Genomic DNA, 16,901 nt, shown 5'->3' with positions numbered 1-16,901 from the left:
CTGAGCATCTGCATCACTCTTCTGGGCCCCTGCATTAATCCATTGAGCCTCTGCATCACTCTCTTTATCCTCTGCATCCCTCTCTTAAGCCTCTGCATCACTCTCGTACAGAGGAGTAACTTTTACATTGTCTGCCTCCGTCTGACTGGCGTCTGTGGTTTGTTCATCCTCCACGTGACTTGTTCATGTTGTTATAATGTTCATGTTGTACTATGTACTGCTCTCTTGTTACAATGCAGAGGCTCTAGCGAGTGATGCAGAGGCTTACGAGAGTGATGCAGAGGCTCAAGAGAATGATGCACAGGATCAAGAGAGTGATGCAGAGGCTCGAGAGAGTGATGCAGAGGCTCAAGAGAGGGATACAGAGGCATAAGAGAGTGATGCAGAGGCCTCAAGAGAGTGATGCAGAGGCTGAAGATAGTGTTGCAGAGGTGCAAGAGAGTGATGCAGAGGCTCAAGAGAGTGTTGCAGAGGATCAAGAGAGGGATGCAGAGGCTCAAGAGAGGGATGAAGAGACTCAAGAGAGTGATGCAGAGGCTCCAGAGAGGGATGCAGAGGCTCAAGAGAGTGATACAGAGGCTCAAGAGAGTGATGCAGGTGCTCAAGAGAGTGATGCAGAGGCTAATACGAGTGATGCAGAGGCTTAAGAGAGGGATGCAGAGGCTCAAGAGAGTGATGCAAAGGCTCAAGAGAATGATGTAGAGGCTTAAGAAAGGGATGCAGAGGCTCAGGAGAGTGATGCAGAGGCTAAAGAGAGTGATGCAAAGGCTCAAAATAGTGATGCAAAGGCTCAAGAGAGTGATGCAGATTATCAAGAGAGTGATTCAGAGGCTCAAGAGAGTGATGCTGAGGATCACGAGAGGGATTCAGAGGCTCACGAGAGTGATGCAGATGATCAAGAGAGTGATGCAGAGGCTCAAGAGAGTGATGCAGAGGATCAAGAGAGGGATTCAGAGGATCAAGAGAGGGATTCAGAGGCTTAATAGAGTGATGCAGAGGCTCAAGAGAGTGATGCAGAAGCTCAAGAGAGGGATGCAGGGGCCCAAGAGACTGATGCAGATGCTCAAGACAGGGATGCAGACGATGAAGAGAGTGATGCAGAGGCTCGGGAGAAAGATGCAGAGGCTCAAAAGAGGGATTCAGAGGCTCAAGAGAGTGATGCAGAGGCTTACGAGAGTGATGCAGAGGCTTAAGAGAGGGGATGCAGAGGCTGAAGAGAGTGATGCAGAGGCTGAAGAGAGTGATGCAGAGGCTGAAGAGAGTGTTGCAGAGGCTCAGGAGAGAGTTGCAGAGGCTCAAGAGAGTGATGCAGAGGCTCAAGAGAGTGATGCAGAGTATGAAGAGAGTGATGCAGAGGCTCGTGAGAGTGATGCAGAGGCTCAAGAGAGTGATGCAGAGGATGAAGAGAGTGATGCAGAGGCTCGAGAGAGTGATGCAGAGGCTGAAGAGAGTGTTGCAGAGGCTGAAGATAGGGATGCAGAGGCTTAAGAGGGTGATGTAGTGGCTCACGAGAGTGATGCAGAGGCTCAATAGAGGGATGCAGGGGCCCAAGAGTGTGATGCAGATGCTCAAGAGAGGGATGCAGAGGATGAAGAGAATGATGCAGAGGCTCGAGAGAGTGATGCACAGGCTCAAAAGAGGGATTCAGAGGCTCAAGGGAGGGATGCAGAGGCTTAAGAGAGTGATGCAGAGGCTCAAGAGAGTGTTGCAGAGGATCACAAGAGAGTTGCAGAGGCTCAAGAGAGAGATGCAGAGGCTCAAGAGAGTGATGCATAGGCTCAGGAGAATGATGCAGAAGCTTAAGAGAGAGATGAAGAGGCTCAAGAGAGTGATGCAGAGGCTCAAGAGAGTGATGAAGAGGCTAAGGAAAATGATGCAGAGGCTCAAGAGAGGGATGCAGAGATTCAAGAGAGTGATGCAGAGGCTCATGAGAGTGATCCAGAGGCTTAAGTGAGTGATGCAGAGGCTTAAGAGAGGGATGCAGGGGCTCAAGAGAGGGATGCAGAGGCTCAAGAGTGTGATGCAGAGGCTGAAGAGAGGGATGCAGAGGTTCAAGAGAATGATGTAGAGACTTAAGAAAGGGATGCCGAGGCTCAAGAGAGTGATGCAGAGGCTAAAGAGAGGGATGCAGGGGCTCAAGAGAGGGATGCAGAGGCTCAAGAGAATGATGTAGAGGCTTAAGAAAGGGATGCCGAGGCTCAAGAGTGTGATGCAGAGGCTCAAGAGAGTGATGCAGAGGCTTAAGAGAGGGATGCAGGGGCTCAAGAGAGGGATGCAGAGGCTCATGAGTGTGATGCAGAGGCTGAAGAGAGGGATGCAGAGTCTCAAGAGAATGATGCTAAGGCTCAAGAGAGTGATGCAGAGGATGAAGAGAGTGATCCAGAGGCTTAAGAAAAGGATGTCGAGGCTCAAGAGAGTGATGCAGAGGTTCAAGAGAGTGATGCTGAGGCTTAAGAGAGTGAAGCAGAGACTCAAGAGAGTGATGCTGAGGCTTAAGAGAGTGATGCAGAGGGTCAAGAGAGGGATGCAGAGATTGAAGGGAGAAATGCAGAGGCTCAAGAGAGTGATCCAGAGGTTTAAGAGAGGGATGCTGAGGCTAAAGAGAGTGATGAAGAGGCTCAAGAGAGTGATGATCAGGCTTACGAGAGTGATACAGAGACTCAAGAGACGGATACAGAGGCTCAAGAGAGTGATGCAGAGGCTCAAAAGAGTGATGCAGAGGCTCAAGAGAGTGATAACCGAGTAAAACCGCTCTAATCCGGCTGAAACATCGATATATGCAATAAAAACCAAACTTCTCCATTTTTCAATATCCTACTCAGTATTTTAACGAGAAACAAATGGTTGATTGAAAATGATGTATTTAAGGTTAATTTCTAAACAATTATGTGTTTGCATCATTTTTATCTTATATATAATGAATTAATAACAATATTATTAGTATTTAAGGGATATTTACGTAATTACGAGAGTATTTACGGGAGCCGTTCGGCCGAGCGGACAGCACGCTGGGCTTGTGATCCTGTGGTCCTGGGTTCGATCCCAGGCGCCGGCAAGAAACAATGGGCAGAGTTTTTTTCACCCCATACCCCTGTTACCTAGCAGTAAAGTAGGGACCTGGGTGTTAGTCAGCTGTCACGGGCTGCTTCCTGGAGGTGGAGGCCTGGGCGAGAACCTGGCCGCGGGGACACTAGAGCCCCGAAATCATCTCAAGATAACCTCAAGATAAACTGAAAATTCACAAAAACGTGGAAAAACGGCAAAATATTGCCTAATTCGATGATATTTTGTTTAAATCACATAAAGGAAAAGGGGATGATAAACGTCAAAATATTGCTAAATATGATGATTTTTCGTACGAAACAAAATGCAAGAAAACTTGCTTAAAATGCAATATTATGCGAAATTCTGAGATTTGAAGGCCAAATCACATATCGTGATACTACATGAAATAGTATCGAAATATTGGTAAAAATGAATATATTTACGTAATATCAAACTACACGAAAAACTTGAAAAAAGTCACTATTTAACCATATATGAGTATTTTAACTTCAAATCATAGAGCGAGGTTTCGTATTATTTTGATCCAAGAAAAGACATATGACAATGTTTTTTCCAATACAAATGATAAAAACCAATGTGTTTTCATTAGAATTATCTAAAATGTTCCTGATTTTCCGTTTATATTACCGATGGAAGATGTACACGAAAACATCTCTATTCCGGCTGAAACGTCGATATATGCAATAAAAACAGAACTTCTCCCCTTTTTAATATTCTACTCAGTATTTTAACGAGAAACAAATAGTTGATTGAAAATGAAGTATTTAAGGTTATTATCTAATCAATTATGTGTTTGCATCATTTTTATCGTATATATAATGAATAAATACCAATAAACTGAAAAATTACAAAAACGTGGAAAAACGGCAACATATTGCCTAATTCGATGATATTTTGTTTAAATCACATAAAGGAAAAGGAGATGATAAACGTCAAGATATTGCTAAATTCGATGATTTTTCGTACGAAACAAAATGCAAGAAAACTTGCTTAAAATGCAATATTATGCGAAATTCTGAGATTTGAAGGCCAAATCACATATCGTGATACTACATGAAATAGTATCGAAATATTGGTAAAAATGAATATATATACATAATATCAAACTACATGAAAAACGTGAAAAAAGTCACTATTTTACCATATTTGAGGATTTTAACTTCAAATCATAGAGCGAGGTTTCGTATTATTTAGATCCAAGAAAAGACATATGACAATGTTTTTTCCAATACAAATGATAAAAACCAATGTGTTTTCATTAGAATTATCTAAAATGTTCCTGATTTTCCGTTTATATTACCGATGGAAGATGCACACGTAAAACCGCTCTAATCCGGCTGAAACGTCGATATATGCAATAAAAACCGAACTTCTCCCCTTTTCAATATCCTACTCAGTATTTTAACGAGAAACAAATGGTTGATTGAAAATTATGTATTTAAGGTTAATTTCTAATCAATTATGTGTTTGGATCATTTTTATCGTATATATAATGAATTAATAACAATATTATTAGTATTTACGGGATATTTACGTAATTACGAGAGTATTTACTGGAGCCGGTCGGCCAAGCGGACAGCACGCTGGACTTGGGATCCTGTGGTCCTTGGTTCGATCCCAGGCGCCGGCGAAAAACAATGGGCAGAGTTTCTTTCACCCTATAACCTTGTTACCTAGCAGTAAAGTAGGTACCTGGGTGTTAGTCAGCTGTCACAGGCTGCTTCCTGGAGGTGGAGGCCTGGTCGAGAACCTGGCCGCGGGGACACTAGAGCCCCGAAATCATCTCAAGATAACCTCAAGATAAACTGAAAATTCACAAAAACTTGGAAAAACGGCAAAATATTGCCTAATTCGATGATATTATGTTTAAATCACATAAAGGAAAATTCGATGATAAACGTCAAAATATTGCTGAATATGATGATTTTTCGTACGAAACAAAATGCAAGAAAACTTGCTTAAAATGCAATATTATGCGAAATTCTGAGATTTGAAGGCCAAATCACATATCGTGATACTACACGAAATAATATCGAAATATTGGTAAAAATGAATATATTTACGTAACATCAAAGTACATGAAAAATGTGAAAAAGTCACTATTTTACTATATTTGAGGATTTTAACTTCAAATCATAGAGCGAGGTTTCGTATTATTTAGATCCAAGAAAAGACATATGACAATGTTGTTTCCAATACAAATGATAAAAAATAATGTGTTTTCATTACAATTAACTAAAATGTTCCTGATTTTCCGTTTATATTACCGATGGAAGATGTACACGTAATACCGCTCTAATCCGGCTGAAACGTCGATATATGCAATAAAAACAGAACTTCTCCCCTTTTCAATATTTTACTCAGTATTTTAACGAGAAACAAATAGATGAATGAAAATAAAGTATTAAAGGCTATTATCTAATCAATTATGTGTTTGTATCATTTTTGTCGTAAATATAATGAATTAATAACCATAGACTGAAAATTCACAAAAACGTGGAAAAACGGCAAAATATTGCCTAATTCGATGATATTTTGTTTAAATCACATAAAGGAAAATTCGATTATAAACGTCAAAATATTGCTAAATTCGATCATTTTTCGTACGAAACAAAATGCAAGAAAACTTGCTTAAAATGCAATATTACGCGAAATTCTGAGATTTGAAGGCCAAATCACATATCGTGATATTACATGAAATAGTATCGAAATATTGGTAAAAATGAATACATTTACGTAATATCAAACTGCATGAAAAACGTGAATAAAGTCACTATTTTACCATACATGAGGATTTTAACTTTAAATGCCTCTTAAGCCTCTGGATCACTCTCATGAGCCTCTGCATCATTCTCTTGAGCCTCGGCATCCCTCTCTTAAGCCTTGACCCTCTGCATCACTCTCTTCAATCTCTGCATCCCTCTCTTGACCCTCTGCATCACTCTCTTAAGCCTCAGCATCACTCTCTTGAGTCTCTGCTTCACTCGCTTAAGATTCAGCATCACTCTCTTGACCCTCGGCATCACTCTCTTGAGCCTCGGCATCCCTTTCTTAAGCCTCTGGATCACTCTCTTCATCCTCTGCATCACTCTCTTGAGCCTTAGGATCATTCTCTTGAGCCTCTGCATCATTCTCTTGAGCCTCGGCATCCCTCTCTTAAGCCTCGGGATCACTCTCTTGAGCCTCTGGATCACTCTCATGAGCCTCTGCATCACTCTCTTCAATCTCTGCATCCCTCTCTTGAGCCTCTGCATCATTCTCCTAAGCCTCTTCATCACTCTCTTGAGCCTCTGCATCACTCTCTTGAGCCTCTGCATCACCCTCTTAAGCCTCTGCATCCCTTTTTTGAGCCTCTGCATCACTTTCTTAAGCCTCTGCACCCCTTTCTTGAGTCTCTGCATCACCCTCTAAGCCTCTGCATCCCTCTCTTGAGACTTTGTATCACTCTCTAAAGCCTCTGCATCACTCTCTTGAGCCTCTGCATCACTCCCTTGAGTCTCTGCATCCCTCTCTTGAGCCTAGGCATCCCTTTCTTAAGCCTCTGCATCACTCTCCTGAGCCCCTGAATCCCTCTCATGAGCCTCTGCATCACTCTCCTTAGCCTCGGCATCACTCTCTTAAGCCTCTGCATCACTCTCTTCAGCTTCTGCATCACTCTCCTGAGCCTCTATACCCCTCTCTTGAGTCTCTGAATCACTCTCGTAAGCCTCTGCACCACTCTCTTGAGCCTCTGCATAACTCTCCTGAGTCTCTGAATCACTCTCTTCAGCCTCTGCATCCCTCTCTTGAGCCTCTGCATCACTCTCATGATTCTCTGAATCACTCTCTTCAGCCTCTGCATCCCTCTCTTGAGCATCTGCATCACTTTCCTGAGCCTCTGCAACACCCTCTTAAGCCTCTGTATCCATATTTTGAGCTTCTGCATCACTTTTTTAAGCCTCTGCATCCACTTCTTGAGGCTATGCATCCCTCTCTTGAGCCTGACTAACACCCAGGTACCTACTTTACTGCTAGGTAACAGGGGTATGGGGTGAAAAAAACTCTGCCCATTGTTTCTTGCCGGCGACTGGGATCGAACCCAGGACCACAGGATCACAAGCCCAGCGTGCTGTCCGCTCGGCCGAACGGCTCCCGTAAATACTCTCGTAATTACGTAAATAACCCGTAAATACTAATAATATTGTTATTAATTCATTATATATACGATAAAAATGATGCAAACACATAATTGTTTAGAAATTAACCTTAAATACATCATTTTCAATCAACCATTTGTTTCTCGTTAAAATACTGAGTAGGATATTGAAAAGGGGAGAAGTTTGGTTTTTATTTTCATATATCGATGTTTCAGCCGGATTAGAGCGGTTTTACTCGGTTATCACTCTCTTGAGCCTCTGCATCACTCTTTTGAGCCTCTGCATCACTCTCTTGAGCCTCTGTATCCGTCTCTTGAGTCTCTGCATCACTCTCGTAAGCCTGATCATCACTCTCTTGAGCCTCTTCATCACTCTCTTGAGCCTCGGCATCCCTCTCTTAAACCTCTGGATCACTCTCTTGAGCCTCTGCATTTCTCCCTTCAATCTCTGCATCCCTCTCTTGACCCTCTGCATCACTCTCTTAAGCCTCAGCATCACTCTCTTGAGTCTCTGCTTCACTCTCTTAAGCCTCAGCATCACTCTCCTGAACCTCTGCATCACTCTCTTGAGCCTCGACATCCTTTTCTTAAGCCTCTGGATCACTCTCTTCATCCTCTGCATCACTCTCTTGAGCCTTAGCATCATTCTCTTGAGACTCTGCATCCCTCTCTTAAGCCTCTGCATCACTCTCTTGAGCCTCTGCATCACTCTCTTGAGCCTCGGAATCCCTTTCTTAAGCCTCTACATCATTCTCTTGAGCCTCTGCATCCCTCTCTTGAGCCCCTGCATCCCTCTCTTTAGCCTCTGCATCACTCTCTTGAGCCTCGGCATCCCTTTCTTAAGCCTCTACATCATTCTCTTGAACCTCTGCATCCCTCTCTTCAGCCTCTGCATCACACTCTTGAGCCTCTGCATCCCTCTCTTGAGCCCCTGCATCCCTCTCTTAAGCCTCTGCATCACTCACTTAAGCCTCTGGATCACTCTCATGAGCCTCTACATCACTCTCTTGAATCTCTGCATCCCTCTCTTGAGCCTCTGCATCATTTTCCTTAGCCTCTTCATCACTCTCTTGAGCCTCTGCATCACTCTCTTGAGCCTCTTCATCTCTCTCTTAAGCTTCTGCATCATTCTCCTGAGCCTATGCATCTCTCTCCCTTGATCCTCTGCAACACTCTCGTCAGCCTCTGCATCACTCTCTTCAGACTCTGCATCCCCTCTCTTAAGCCTCTGCATCACTCTCTTAAGCCTCTGCATCCCTCTCTTGAGCCTCTGCAACACTCTCTTCAGCCTCTGCATCACTCTCTTAAGCCTCTGCATCCCTCCCTTGAGCCTCTGAATCCCTCTTTTGAGCCTGTGCAACACTCTCTCGAGCCTCTGCATCATTCTCTTCATCCTCTGCATCCCTCTCTTGAGCATCTGCATCACTCTCTTGGGCCCCTGCATCCCTCTCTTGAGCCTCTGCATCACTCTCGTGAGCCACTACATCACCCTCTTAAGCCTCTGCATCCCTATCTTCAGCCTCTGCAACACTCTCTTCAGCCTCTGCATCACTCTCTCGAGCCTCTGCATCACTCTCTTCATCCTCTGCATCACTCTCTTGAGCCACTGCATCCCTCTCTTGAGCCTCTGAATCCCTCTTTTGAGCCTCTGCATCATTCTCCCGAGCCTCTGCATCCCTCTCTTCATCGTCTGCATCCCTGTCTTGAGCATCTGCATCAGTCTCTTGGGCCCCTGCATCCCTCTCTTGAGCTTCTGCATCACTCTCTTGAGCCTCTGCATCACTTTCTTCAGCCTCTGGATCACTCTCTTAAGCCTCTGAATCCCTCTCTTGATCCTCTGAATCCCTCTCTTGATCCTCTGCATCACTCTCTTGAGCCTCTGCATCACTCTCTTGATCATCTGCATCACTCTCGTGAGCCTCTGAATCCCTCTCTTGATCCTCAGCATCACTCTCTTGAGCCTCTGAATCACTCTCTTGATCCTCTGCATCACTCTCTTGAGCCTTTGCATCACTCTTTTGAGCCTTTGCATCACTCTCTTGAGCCTCTGCATCACTCCCCTGAGCCTCTGCATCCCTTTCTTAAGCCTCTACATCATTCTCTTGAGCCTTTGCATCACTCTCTTGAGCCTCTGCATCACTCTCTTCAGCCTCTGCATCTCTCTCTTCAGCCTCTGCATCACTCTGTTGAGCCTCTGCATCCCTCTCGTAAGCCTCTGCATCACTCATGTAAGCCTCTGCATCACTCTCTTGAGCCTCTGCATCCCTCTCTTAAGCCTCTGCATCACTCGTTTTAGCCTCTGCATCACTCTCTTGAGCCCCTGCATCACTCTCTTGAGCCTCTGTATCACTCTCTTGAGCCTCTGCATCCCTCTCTTGAGCCTCTGCATCACTCTCTTGAGTCTCTTCATCCCTCTCTTGAGCCTCTGCATCCCTCTCTTGATCCTCTGCAACACTCTCTTGAGCCTCTGCATCACTCTCTTGCACCTCTGCAACACTCTCTTATGCCTCTGTATCCCTCTCTTGAGCCTCTGCATCACTCTCTCGAGCCTCTGCATCACTCTCTTGATCCTGTGCATCATTCTCTTGAGCCTCTGCATCACTCTCTTAAGCATCTGCATCACTCGCTTGAGCCTCTGCATTGTAACAAGAGAGCAGTACATAGTACAACATGAACATTATAACAACATGAACAAGTCACGTGGAGGATGAACAAACCACAGACGCCAGTCAGGCGGAGGCAGACAATGTAAAAGTTACTCCTCTGTACGAGAGTGATGCAGAGGCTTAAGAGAGGGATGCAGAGGATAAAGAGAGTGATGCAGAGGCTCAATGGATTAATGCAGGGGCCTAGAAGAGTGATGCAGAGGCTCAGGAGAGGGATGCAGAGGATGAAGAGAGTGATGCAGAGGCTCAAGAGAGTAAGGCAGAGGCTCAAGAGAGGGATGTAGAGGCTCAAGCGAGTGATGCAGAAGGTCAATAGAGTGATGCAGAGGCTTAAGAGAGTATTGCAGAGGCCTAATAGAGGGGATGCAGAGCCTCAAGAGAGTGATGCAGAGGCTCAAGAGAGTGATGCAGAGGCTCAAGAGAGTGATGCAGAGGCTTAATAGAGGGATGCAGAGGTTCAAGAGAGGGATGCAGAGGCTTAAGAGCTGGAGGCAGGGCCTCAAGAGAGGGATGCAGAGGCTCAGCAGAGGGATGCGGAGGCTCTTGAGAGTGATGCAGAGGCTCAAGAGAGGGATGCAGAGGCTTAGTAGCGTGTTTCAAAGTCTCAAGAGAGGGATGCAGAGGCTCATGAGAGGGATGCAGGAGTTGAAGGGAGGGATGCAGAGGATGAACAGAGGGATGCTGAGGATTAAGAGAGTGATGCAGAGACTCAAGAGAGTGATGCAGAGGCTTAAGAGAGTGATGCAGAGGCTTGAGAGAGTGATGCAGAGGATTAAGAGAAGGAAGAATAGACTTAAGTGAGTGATGCAGAGGCTTAAGAACGTGAGGCAGAGGCTTAAGAGAGTGATGCAGAGGCTCAAGAGAGTGATGCAGAGGATCAAGAGAGTGATGCAGAGGCTCGATAGAGTGATGCAGAAGCTCAAGAGAGGGATTCAGAGGCTCAAGAGAGGGATTCATAGGCTTAAGAGAGTGATACCGAGGCTGAAGAGAGTGTTGCAGAGGCTCAAGAGAGGGATGTAGAGGCTCACGTGAGTAATGCAGAGACTCAAGAGAGTTATGCAGAGGCTCAAGAGAGTGATGCAGAGGCTTACGAGAGAGATGCAGAGGCTCATGAGAGGAATGCAGAGGCTTAACAGAGTGATGCCAGGGCTCAAGAGAAGGATGCGAGGCTCATGAGAGAGATGCAGGAGTTCAAGAGGGGGATGCAGAGGCTCAAGAAAGGGATGCAGAGGCTTAAGAAAGTGATGCAGAGGGTCAAAATAGGGATGAAGAGGCTTAAGAGGGTGATGCAGAGGCTCAAGAGAGTGACGCTGAGGCTCAAGAGATTGATGCTGGGGCCCAAAAGATTGATGCAGATGCTCAAGAGAGTGAGGCAGAGGCTCAGGAGAGGGATGTAAAGGCTCAAGCGAAGGATGTAGAAGCTCAATAGAGTGATGCTGAGGCTTAAGAGAGTATTGCAGAGGCTTAAGAGAGGGATGCAGAGGTTCAAGAGAAGGATGCAGAGGCTTAAGAGCTGGAGGTAGGGGCTCAAGAGAGGGATGCAGAGGCTCAAGCGAGGGATGCAGAGGCTCTTTAGAGTGATGCAGAGGCTCAAGAAAGGGATGCAGAAGCTTAAGAGAGTGTTCCAAAGGCTCAAGAGAGGGATGCAGAGGCTCATGAGACGGATGCAGGACTTCAAGGAAGGGATGCAGAGGATGAACAGAGCAATGCTGAGGATTAGGAGACTGGTGCAGAGACTCAAGAGAGTGATGCAGAGTCTTAAGAGAGTGATGCAGGGGCTTGAGTGAAACAGAGGATCAAATGAAGGAAGAATAGGCTTAAGTGAGTGATGCAGAGGATTAAGAGAGTGAGGCAGAGGCTTAAGAGAGTGATGCAGATGCTCAAGAGAGAAATGCAGAGGATCAAGAGAGTGATGCAGAGGCTCGATAGAGTGATGCAGAAGCTCCAGAGAGGGATTCAGAGGTTCAAGAGAGGGAATCAGAGGCTTAAGAGAGTGATGCAGAGGCTGAAGAGAGTGTTGCAGAGGCCCAAGAGAGCGATGGAGAGGCTCAAGAGAGTAATGCAGAGGCTCAAGAGAGTGATGCAGAGGATCATGAATGTGATGCAGAGGCTCATAAGAATGACGCAGAGGATCAAGAAAGGGAAGCAAAGGCTTAAGAGAGTGATGCAGAGGCCGACGAGAGTGATGCAGAGGCTTAAGAGAGTGATGCAGAGGCTGAAGAGAGTGTTGCAGAAGCTCAAGAGAGAGAAGCAGAGGCTCAAAAGAGTGATGCAGAGGCTAAAAAGAGTTATGCAGAGGCACAAGAGACTGACTCAGAGGCTTACGAGAGTTATGCAGAAAATCAAGTGAGGGATGCAGAGGCTTAAGAGAGTGATGCAGAGGCTGAAGAGAGTGTTGCAGAGGCTTAAAAGATTGATGCAGAGGCTCAAGAGATTGATGCTGAGGCTCAAGAGAATGATGCAGAGCCTCAATAGAGTGATGCAGAGGCTCAAGAAAGTGATGCAGAGGCTCAAGAGAGTGATGCAGATGCTTAAGACAGGGATGCAGAGGCTCAAGAGAGTGATGCAGAGGCTCAAGAGAGTGATGCAGAGGCTCAACAGAGTGATGCAGAGGCTCAACAGAGTGATGCAGTGGCTCAAGAGATGGATACAGAGGATTAAGAGAGTGATGCAGAGGCTCAAGAGAGTGATGCAGAGGCTTAAGAGAGGGATGCCGAGGCTCAAGAGTGTGATGCAGAGGCTCAAGAGAAGGATGCAGAGGCACAAGAGAAAGATGTAGAGGCTAAAAAGAGTTATGCTGAGGCTCAAGAAAGTGATGCGGAAGCTTATGAGAGTGATGCAGCGGATCAAGACAGGGATGCAGAGGCTTAAGAGAGGGATGCAGAGGCTGAAGAGAATGATGCAGAGGCTTAAAAGAGGGATGCAGAGGCTGAAGAGAGTGATGCAGAGGCTTAAAAAATGGATACAGAGGCTCAGGGGAGTGATGCAGAGGCTCAGGAGAATGATGCAGAGGTTGAAGAGAATGATGCAGAGGCTTAAGTGAGTGATGCAGAGGCATAAGAGAGGGATGCAGAGGCTCAAGAGAGTGATGCAGATGCTCAAGAGAGAGATGCAGAGGCTTAAGAAAGTGATGCAGAGGCTCAAGAAAGTGATGCAGAGGCTCAAAAGAATGATGTAGAGGCTAAAGAAAGGGATGCAGAGGCTCAAGAGAATGATGCAGAGACTCAAGAGAATGATGCAGAGGATGAAGAGAGGGATGCAGAGGCTTAAGAGAGTGATGAAAAGACTCAAGAGAGGGATGCAGAGGCTCAAGAGAGTGATGCAGAGGCTCCAGAGAGTGATGCAGAGGCTCAAGAGAGTGATGCAGATGCTCAAGAGAGGGATGTAGAGGCTCAAGAGTGTGATGCAGAGGCTCAAGAGAGTGATGCAGAGGCCTAGGAGAATGATGCAGTGGCTCAAGAGAAGGATGCAGAGGCTTAAGAAAGTGATGCAGAGGCTCAAGAGAGAGATGCAGCGGCTCAAGAGAGTGATTCAAAGGCTTACGAGAGTGATGCAGAGGCTTAAGAGAGTGATGCAGAGGCTTAAGAGAGGGATGCAGGGGCTCAAGAGAGGGATGCAGAGACTCAAGAGAGTGATGCAGGGGCCCAAGAGAGTGATGCAGAGGCTTAAGAGAGTGATGCAGAGGGTCAAGAGAGGGAAGAAGAGGCTTAGGAGAGTGATGCAGAGGCTTAAGAGAGTGAGGCAGAGGCTTAAGAGAATGATGCAGAGGCTCAAGAGAATGATGCAGAGGATCAAGAAAGTGATGCAGAGGCTCGAGAGAGTAATGCAAAGGCTAAAGAGAGGGATTCAGAGGCTCAAGAGAGGGATTCATAGGCTTAAGAGAGTGATGCTGAGGCTGAAGAGAGTGTTGCAGAGGCTCAAGAGAGGGATGCAGAGGCTCAAGAGAGTGATGCAGAGACTCAGGAGAGTTATGCAGAGGCTCAAGAGAGTGATGCAGAGGATTACGAGAGAGATGCAGAGGCTCAAGAGAGGGAAGCACAGGCTTAACTGAGTGATGCAAAGACTCAAGAGAAGGCTGCGAGGCTCATGAGAGGGATGCAGGAGTTCAAGAGAGGGATGCAGAGGCTCAAGAAAGGGATGCAGAGGCTTAAGAAAGTGATGCAGAGGCTCAAAATAGGGATGCAGAGGCTTAAGAGGGTGATGCAGAGTCTCAAGAGAGTGATGCAGAGGCTCAAGAAATTGATGCAGGGGCCCAGGAGAGTGATGGAGATAATGAAGAGATGGATGCAGAGGATGAAGAGAGTGATGTAGAGGCTCGTACTGTTATCGTATATATAATGAAATAATACCCATAGACTGAAAATTCACAAAAACGTGGAAAACGGCAAAATATTGCCAAATTCGATGATATTTTGTTTAAATCACATAAAGGAAAAGGAGATGATAAACGTCAAAATATTGCTAAATTCGATGATTTTTCGCACAAAACAAAATGGAAGAAAACTTGCTTAAAATGCAATATTATGGGAAATTCTGAGATTTGAAGGCCAAATCACATATCGTGATACTACATGAAACAGTATCGAAATATTGGTAAAAATGAATATATTTACGTAATATCAAACTACATGAAAAAGTGAAAAAGTCACTATTTAACCATATTTGAGGATTTTAACTTCGAATCATAGAGCGAGGTTTCGTATTATTTAGATCCCCCCAAAAAAACATATGACAATGTTGTTTCCAATACAAATGATAAAAATCAATGTGTTTTCATTAGAATTAACAAAAAAAAACTGATTTTCCGTTTATATTACCGATGGAAGACGTACACGAAAACATCTCTATTCCGGCTGAAACGTCGATATATGCAATAAAAACAGAACTTTTCCCCTTTTCAATATCTTACTCAGTATTTTAACGAGAAACAAATAGTTGATTGAAAATGAAGTATTTTTGGTTATTATCTAATCAATTATGTGTTTGCATCATTTTTATCGTATATATAAAGAATTAATACCCATAAAATGAAAATTCACAAAAACGTGGAAAAACGGCAAAATATTGCCTAATTCGATGATATTTTGTTTAAATCACATAAAGAAAAAGGGGATGATAAACGTCAAAATATTGCTAAATTCGATGATTTTTCGTACGAAACAAAATGCAAGAAAATTTGCTGAAATTGCAATATTATGCGAAATTCTGAGATTTGAAGACCAAATCACATATCGTGATACAACATGAAAGAGTATCGAAATATTGGTAAAAATTTATATATTTACGTAATATCAAACTACATGAAAAACGTGAAAAAAGTCACTATTTAACCATATTTGAGGATTTTAACTTCAAATCATAGAGCGAGGTTTCGTATTATTTAGATCCAAGAAAAGACATATGACAATGTTGTTTCCAATACAAATGATAAAAATCAATGTGTTTTCATTAGAATTAACAAAAAAAAACTGATTTTCCGTTTATATTACCGATGGAAGATGTACACGAAAACATCTCTATTCCGGCTGAAACTTCAATATATGCAATAAAAACAGAACTTGTCCCCTTTTCAATATCTTACTCAGTATTTTAACGAGAAACAAATAGTTGATTGAAAATGAAGTGTTTAAGGTTATTATCTAATCAATTATGTGTTTGCATCATTTTTATCGTATATATAAAGAATTAATACCCGTAAAATGAAAATTCACAAAAACGTGGAAAAACGGCAAAATATTGCCTAATTCGATGATATTTTGTTTAAATCACATAAAGAAAAAGGGGATGATAAACGTCAAAATATTGCTAAATTCGATGATTTTTCGTACGAAACAAAATGCAAGAAAATTTGCTGAAATTGCAATATTATGCGAAATTCTGAGATTTGAAGACCAAATCACATATCGTGATACAACATGAAAGAGTTTTGAAATATTGGTAAAAATTTATATATTTACGTAATATCAAACTACATGAAAAACGTGAAAAAAGTCACTATTTAACCATATTTGAGGATTTTAACTTCAAATCATAGAGCGAGGTTTCGTATTATTTAGATCCAAGAAAAGACATATGACAATGTTGTTTCCAATACAAATGATAAAAATCAATGTGTTTTCATTAGAATTAACAAAAAAAACTGATTTTCCGTTTATATTACCGATGGAAGATGTACACGAAAACATCTCTATTCCGGCTGAAACTTCAATATATGCAATAAAAACAGAACTTGTCCCCTTTTCAATATCTTACTCAGTATTTTAACGAGAAACAAATAGTTGATTGAAAATGAAGTATTTAAGGTTATTATCTAATCAATTATGTGTTTGCATCATTTTTATCGTACATATAATGAATTAATACCCATGAACTGAAAATTCACAAAAACGTGGAAAAACGGCCAAATATTGCCTAATTCGATGATATTTTGTTTAAATCCCATAGAGGAAAAGGGGATGATAAACGTCAAAATATTGCTAAATTCGATGATTTTTCGTACGAAACAAAATGCAAGAAAACTTGCTTAAATTGCAATATTATGCGAAATTCTGAGATTTGAAGGCCAAATCACATATCGTGATACTACATGAAATAGTATCGAAATATTGGTAAAAATGAATATATATACGTAATATCAAACTACATGAAAAACGTGAAAAAGTCACTATTTTACCATATTTGAAGATTTTAACTTCAAATCATAGAGCGAGGTTTCGTATTATTTAGATCCAAGAAAAGACATATGACAATGTTGTTTCCAGTACAAATGATAAAAACAAATGTGTTTTCATTAGAATTAACTAAAATGTTCCTGATTTTCCGTTTATATTACCGATGGAAGATGTACACGTAAAACCGCTCTAATCCGGCTGAAACGTCGATATATGCAATAAAAACCGAACTTCTCCACTTTTCAATATCCTACTCAGTATTTTAACGAGAAACAAATGGTTGATTGAAAATGAAGTATTTTAGGTTAATTTCAAATCAATTATGTGTTTGCATAATTTTTATCGTATATTTAATGAATTAAT

Source organism: Procambarus clarkii, chromosome 59, assembly GCF_040958095.1.
Source record: "Procambarus clarkii isolate CNS0578487 chromosome 59, FALCON_Pclarkii_2.0, whole genome shotgun sequence".
Lineage (NCBI taxonomy): Eukaryota > Metazoa > Arthropoda > Malacostraca > Decapoda > Cambaridae > Procambarus > Procambarus clarkii.
Note: the sequence above shows the minus strand (reverse complement) of the source record.